We start from the raw sequence: 6,063 nt of genomic DNA on the forward strand, positions 1-6,063 counted from the left end.
AGGGACATGGGCGTGTCATCTAGTGACAGCTCTGGCATGTGATGTCATTTTGACGTGTTGTCACGATTACTCTAAACACTCGGGGCATAAGCCAGAGTAGTGACTGATGATCAGTCGGTGTTGTGCTTGTAAGTGTATGTACGTGTAGCTGTATGGAGAACCGTGCATACACAATGCTGTGTCAGCATGACTTGGGGCTGGCAGAATCAGCATGACACTGCTGTCTGTAAGCTCTGCCTACTTGTGTTATGTACCAGGAGGGTGATGTCACAGCTAGCAAGGACATTAATGGTCACCACATACCAGGATGACATGTTTGGTCCAGCCATTAGAGTGGTTGTTCGGCATCAGCTAATAAATACAGTTCCTGGTAAAATGAAAGGTTATTCAATTTTCCAACACATACATACTTTATGTATTTAAATCTTGTGGTTTTCTAGAGCTCTGCTTGCTGTCATTAAGTAAGCAGATTCATTGTTTACTTCCTGTGGATAGAAATCTGTCCATGGTAATGAGAGGTCACACAGGTACCGTATATATTCCGGCGTATAAGGCGACCTGGTATATAAGACGACCCCCCTACTTTCCTGTTTAAAATATAGAGTTTAAGATATATTCGCCGTATAAGACTACCCCTTTTCCAACGCATACAAAACACCGGTAAAAATTAAAAAAAAAACAGATTTGAATTTAACATGGTCCTTTTTTTAATTTTAATTCTTATGACATGCAGGTATATAGCAGGAAAACTGTCGCTCATAAACATAAGGCATACAACAACAACATTACCATCGTCCATTTTACTGTAAATGTTACCATACTGTACCTTAAATTTTTATTTTATTAAATATTCCATGCCATGTACTCAGAAGCGGGAAAAAAATTCCAAATGCAATGAAAATGGTGAAAAAACACATTTGCGCCATTTTCTTGTGGGCTTGGATATTACGTCTTTCACTGAGCGCCCCAAATGACATGTCTACTTTATTCTTTGGGTTGGTCCGATTACGTGGATACCAAATTTATAAAGGTTTTATAATGTTTTCATACATTTACAAAAATGAAAACCTCCTGTACAAAAATTATTTTTTTGATTTTGCCAACTTCTGGCGCTAATAACTTTTTTATACTTTGGTGTACGGAGCTGTGGGTGGTGTCATTTTTTGCGAAATTTGATAATATTTTCAATTATATCATTTTTAGGACTGTACGACCTTTTGATCACTTTTTATAGATTTTTTTATATTTTTCAAAATGGCAAAAAAGTGCCATTTTCGACTTTGGGCGCTATTTTCCGTTACGGGGTTAAACGCATTGAAAAACCGTTATCATATTTTGATAGATCGGGCATTTTTGGACGCGTCGATACCTAATGTGTTTATGATTTTTACTATTTATTTATATTTATGTCAGTTCTAGGGAAAGGGGGGTGATTTGAAATTTTAGGTTTTTTTATTTTTATTTTTTAACTTTTTTTTATTTTTATTTATACTATTTTTCAGACTCCCTAGGCTACTTTAACCCTAGGTTGTCTGATCGATCCTACCATATGCTGCCATACTACAGTATAGCAGTATATGGGGATTTTCCTCATTCATTACAATGTGCTATCAGCACATTGTAATGAAGGGGTTAAAACGAAATAGCCTCGGGTCTTCGGAGGACCCGAGGCTACCATGGAGACGGATCGCCGCCCCCGATGACGTCACGGGGAGCGGCGATCCAGGTAAGATGGCGGCGCCCCTGCGCCGCTCTCTCTTTGAGGCTGCCGGCAGCTTTGCCGGCAGCCCACCATGTGAAAACACCTGCGATCGGTGCTAGCACCAATCGCGGGTGTTACCGGTAAGCCTTTGCTGCAATATGCAGCAAAGACTTACCGGCTATGGAGAGGGCTCAGCCCGTGAGCCCTCTCCATGCACCGGGACCCGACCGCCGCCGTGAATACGCCGGGATTACTGGCGTATAAGACGACCCCAGAGAAGACAGAAGATTTTTCTGTCTTCAAAAGTCGTCTTATACGCCGGAATATACAGTACATCCCGGAGAGTAATCTAAACAGTGAGGCTTCTTAAACAATGGGGCACATTTACTTACCCATCCCGATCCTCGCAATCTTCCGCGATTCACATAGCTCATGTGCCCAATTTCCTGCATCCGTTGCTTTCCCCGCTGAGGTCCGCCGGAGTTCACATTTTTTTTCCCGGTGCATGTGATTACTGATATTGTGACACAATTTCACTCAAAGTGTCCGACGTCCACGCCCCGCGATTTGTGTCACATGCAAGACGGCCCCGAGGCGCCACAATCCGATCGCGTGCGCCGAAAACCCGGGGCAATTCAGGGCAAAATGTTAAAAAATCAAGAAACCCAACAAAAATGCGCTGTTCGGACACCGCAAAGCTGGATGGTCTTCCTGCGGCAGGGTACCACCTGGTCGTTCCACAGGTGCGAGTGTACGGCGGTGGCAGCCAAGGTTGAGGTACCTTAGCAGAAGACTGGTCCCGTGGTCAGGTTCAGGCACAGGGTCAGGGCAGGCAGCAGAGATGCAAGGTCAAGTCCAATCCAGGGTCAGCAACGAGAGGTCCAGGCAGATGGGAACGGGAACAAAGGCAAATGGGACACAGAAATGCAGGAACAAGGGACTCAGGAGCAGGGACACCCAGAAACACGGGACTCAGTAGCAGAAACACACAGGAACGCAGGATTACTCAGGAATGCCGCAGGGAAGCTTTTTCAATGGCATATGCACAAAGATCCTGCAGGGTGTGATGGAATAGGCAGGGTTAAATAGCCTTCTGGGAAAATGGGCAGCGCCAATAAATGGTGCGCTGGCCCTTTAAATTCCCTGAAGCCGGCGTGGGCGGCCTAGGAGATGGGGGCGAGTGCGCACAGACCGCGGACGGGGATCCGGAATGGGGACAGGTGAGTGGCATTGGTGCTTCGCCTGCGATATGGGTTGCGGGAACATCCATTGACAATATATATATGAACATGACAGAAAAGGAAAAGGGGTCTCCAATTTTATAATAAGACAGAAAAAAGAGTAGCATGGATATAATAGAGAGAGTGTCATGTGTGGTGGTGGCTGTCCCTGGTGGCTACCAGAAAGAGCCTAGCATGCATTATACGACATTATGCTTTAATTCCATATCCAACCAGAGTTTCGACAAGCGATGGTGAAATGGATATAGAATTAATGCACAGATGGTAGTTCTCCAGTACTCCTGAACAACCTCCATGTTTAGGCAAAATCAATATTCTCTAGGTATGGAAAGAGTTAAGCATCGGTCTTCTTATCTGCCTGAAGTAAACAGATCTGTCAATCCTTTTCAGAATATGCAGTATACTTATATTTAGTACTTATATTCAGTATATTAAAGGACATCTGCCACCAGAGTGTCCTAATTAAGCTCCTCTCCATTGCTGCGTTTTTGTTTTTTTTTAAATACCTTGAAAATACTTATCTTGAAAATACCTAGACATGGATTAATGCTTCTGGGACAATCACCTATCAAAATCTTATAGACATGGTTCATACTTCTGGGACCTTCACCTATCAAAATCTTATAGATATGGTTCATACTTCTGGTACCTGTACCTATCAACATCTTGTACACATGACACACTGCTTTCCCTTTTATTACTGGTGTTTGACTCCAGGTACATATGCTCCCAGCACAAAATGCTGATGGTATTGTAATCTATTGTTAGTAGTTTGTTAATTTATGCTGTAGTTCCCCCTCCATTATGTCAACAAAATATGTGACCAATCATGCCCTGAATAGTACCTTTATATGTGCCAATAAAGTCATCCATAGTGTTTCAATGTGTGCCAGTCATGCCCTCAAAAGTGTCCCTATAAGGTCCCAGACTTACCCTCCATAGTGTCTCTATAGGTATCAGACATGTCCTCCATAGTGTCTCTATGGTGTCAGACATGTCCTCCATAGTGTCTCTATGGTGTCAGACATGCCCTCCAAAGTGTCTCATTTTGTGACAGTCATGCCCTCTATAGTGTCTCTATATGTGCCAGGCATATCCTCATGCCCTCAAAATGTACCCATAAATTCCCATGCATGCCTTCCATAGTGTCTCTATATGTGCCAGGCATGTCCTACGTAATATCTTTATATATGCCATTCAGTCCTCCATAGTGTCTCAATGTGCTCTAGTCATGCCCTCCATAGTGTCTTTATATGTACCTGTCATGATCTCTATAGTGTCTCTATTTGTGCCAGGCATATCCTCCAAAGGATCACCAGATGTGCCAGTCATGCCCTCCAAAGTGTCCCCAGGTCCAATGCATGACTTCCATAATGTCTCTATATGTGACAGGCATGCCCTCCATAGTGTCTCAATGTGTGCCAGTCATACAATCCATAGTGTCTCATTGTGTGGCAGTCATACCCTCTATAGCAGTGTTGGCGAACCTATGGCACTGGTGCCAGAGGTGGCACTCAGACTGCTCTCTGTGGGCACTCAAGCTACCACCCCAGCACAGAGTTTACCAGACAGGACAAGAATCTAACTGCAGTCCCACACAAGTCAAGATTTACTAATCGTGCTATTTTAACCCATTATTTGCCAAGGACATATCTCATATGTCCCCACAGGGTGGCACCTCAGTGGCCAAGCCTGCATGAGATACATCCTAGATTATAGGAGCCTTAACTTTGGATCACTGGCATCTAGAATCTCTTGGCTCCTTGGGATTGAAGGAAAAGCGTGAAGGTGTGGAGAGGACCAGATTATCTTTGAAGGTCCTCCTGTTCCCATGAGTATTCCTGTACAGCAGGACCCTGGAGAGAAGCGACAGTGATAGCCCAAATTTGCCCTCCTGTTTTCAGCTGTATTGGTGTCCTGAGGAGGCTGGTATGATTGAAAACTAAATAAATAAATTACAGCTTACATTGGCACTTTGTGATAAATAAGTGGACTTTGGTTGTAGTCTGGGCACTCGCTCTGTAAAAGGTTCGCCATCACTGCTCTATAGTGTCTCTATAAGTGCCAGTCATATCCTACATAGTGTCTCAATATGTGCTGGTCATGCCCTCCATAGTGTCACTATATGTGCTGGTCCTGCCCTCCATGTCTCTATATGTGCCAGTCATGCCCTCCATAGTGTCTCTATATGTGCCAGCCATGCCCTCCATAGTGTCTCATTTTGTGCCAATAATGCCCTTTATATTGTCTTTATATATGCCATTCATGCCATCCATAGTGTCCCCATAAGGTCCCATGCATGCCTTCCATAGTGTGTCTATATGTGCCAGGCATGTCCTCCATGATATCTTTATATGTGCCATTCAGTCCTCCATAGTGTCTCGATGTGTGCCTGTCATGCCCTCCATAGTGTCTCTATATGTGCCAGACATATCCTCCAAAGTATCACCAGATGTGCCAGTCATGTCCTCCAAACTGTCCCCATAAGGTCCAAAGCATGCCTTCCATAGTGTCTCTATATGTGCCTGGCATGCCCTTTATAGAGTCTCATTGTGTGCCAGTCATACAGTCCATAGTGTCTCTATATGTGCCTGTCATGCCCTCCATAGTGTGTCTTTATATCTGCCAGGCGTACCCTCCATAGTGTATCATTCTGAGCGAGTCATACCCCCATAGAGTCTCATTGTGTGCCAGTCATACACTCCATAGTGTACCTATATGTGCCAGGCATGCCCCCCATAGTGTATCATTGTGTGCCAGTCATACCCTCCATAGTGTATCTACCCTCCATAGTGTCTCTATAGGTGTCAGAAATGCCCTCTATAGCGCCTCATTGTGTGCCAGTCATACCCTCTATAATGTCTCTATATGTGCCAGTAATACCCTCCATAGTGTCTCTATATGTGCCAGGCATGCCATCCATAGTGTCTCAAGGTGTACCAGTCATCCCCTCCACAATGTCTCTTTGCGTGCCAGTCATAAACTCCATAGTGTATCTAAATGTGCCAGTCATACCCTCCATAGTGTCTCTATATGTGCCAGACATTCTATCCATAGTGTCTCATTATTGTGTGCCAGTCATACCCTCCATAGTGTCTCTATATGTGGCAGTCATGCCAT

The sequence above is a fragment of the Engystomops pustulosus genome, chromosome 5, assembly GCF_040894005.1.
Source record: "Engystomops pustulosus chromosome 5, aEngPut4.maternal, whole genome shotgun sequence".
NCBI classification, from domain to species: domain Eukaryota; kingdom Metazoa; phylum Chordata; class Amphibia; order Anura; family Leptodactylidae; genus Engystomops; species Engystomops pustulosus.